The sequence below is a fragment of the Echinops telfairi genome, unplaced genomic scaffold (assembly GCF_000313985.2).
Source record: "Echinops telfairi isolate 266 unplaced genomic scaffold, ASM31398v2 ScPeMD7_7469;HRSCAF=8507_1, whole genome shotgun sequence".
Lineage (NCBI taxonomy): Eukaryota > Metazoa > Chordata > Mammalia > Afrosoricida > Tenrecidae > Echinops > Echinops telfairi.
The window spans coordinates 9701184-9702649 of NW_022111373.1; positions in this window are offsets into that span (position 1 = coordinate 9701184).

The window sequence follows — 1466 nt, forward strand, 5'->3', positions numbered from 1 at the left end:
GTGTGTGTGTGTGTGTGTGTGTGTGTGTGTGTAAGAAAGAGCTTTATATAAAGAGTAATTGTATATTAAGAAAACATCTCAGCTTAGTCCAGATCAAGTCCCTAAGTCCAATATTAGGCCATATGTCCGATACCAGTTTATAAATTCCTCTTCAGATTCACACAGCCATGCAATAATGCTGAGTGCAGGAAGATCACAGGCCAGTGGGTGGAAAGTCTTGTGGATCCAGTGGCGATGGAAGCATCTCTGAGCTGACGTGGGTCTCCACATGGCTCCTTCTGCTCCATGGCTCTGGCTCCATCATTGTAGCTCCATGTGTCTTGTCAACAGGAATCTCTCGCAGGGAGACAAAACTCTGCCCTCCTGTGAACTATTTATCTCCTTAGGGGCTCCAAATGAGGTCATCAAGCTGCAACCTCATTGACAGGCTAGATTCCACCCCTTCCTCAAGTTGACAGTAGTTTATGTAACTGCCACAACATCTCACTTAGATGGCTGCTTGTTTGGAAACAAGCCTTTAACACCCCGGATTCTATTTTATCTGATAGCCGGCACCATCTAATTTCTTCACCACACTTTGCTGTAGCACCCATATCCTCTGTGCTCCCTTCCCAAGGGTGAATATGGAGCAGGACTGTGATGTAACAACTAGTTGGTCTTACATTGGAGCTAGGATTTAGTGCTAGCCCCAAACACATTCCTGAATCTATGGGTTTTTTGTTGTTGTTGTTTTTAATCTACCTTTGGCTCCCTTTCAAAACCTCCTTGCTAAGTTATCATAGAGAGTCTTATTTTTGACTTCATCATTTCTTCCATGTACTATTAAGAGCAAGTTTCAGAGTCTCTTCTGACATCCACTTTGTCCTTTTTCTTCTTTCCTGTCTTTAGTAATATTTTGTTTTCTTCATGTAAGATGCTCTTGATGTCCTCCTACAACTTATTAGGTCTTCTCTCATTCAGTGTCTGAAGTGGCCAATCTGTTCTTGAGATGTTCTTAACATTCAGGTGGGATAGACTCTGGGTCATCTTTTGGCTCTCTTGGATGTGTTTTAATTTTTTTTTGGCTTCAACCTGAACTGGCATATGAGCAGTGGTTGCTATTGAGCGTCTCTATTACCTCTTCCCACAGATGAACTCAGTTTGGGTTCTGTGTATTCCATCTGGAGAAGTGCATATGTCCATATGTCCACCTGTTGTGTGGTTGACAAAGGGTATTTACCATGAAGATGCTCTTGGTCTTGCAAATTTTGATCATGTGACCTCCAGCATTGTTTCTATCACCATCTACAATTCTATTTCCAATGACTGTTCTCTCTTCTTTGTTTCCAACTTAAAAAAATCATTTTATTGGGGGTTCGTACAATGCTTATCACAATCCATCCATCCATCCATTGTGTCAAGCATATTTGTACATTTGTTGCCATCATCATTCTCAGAACATTTGCTTTCTACCTGAGCCCTTGCTA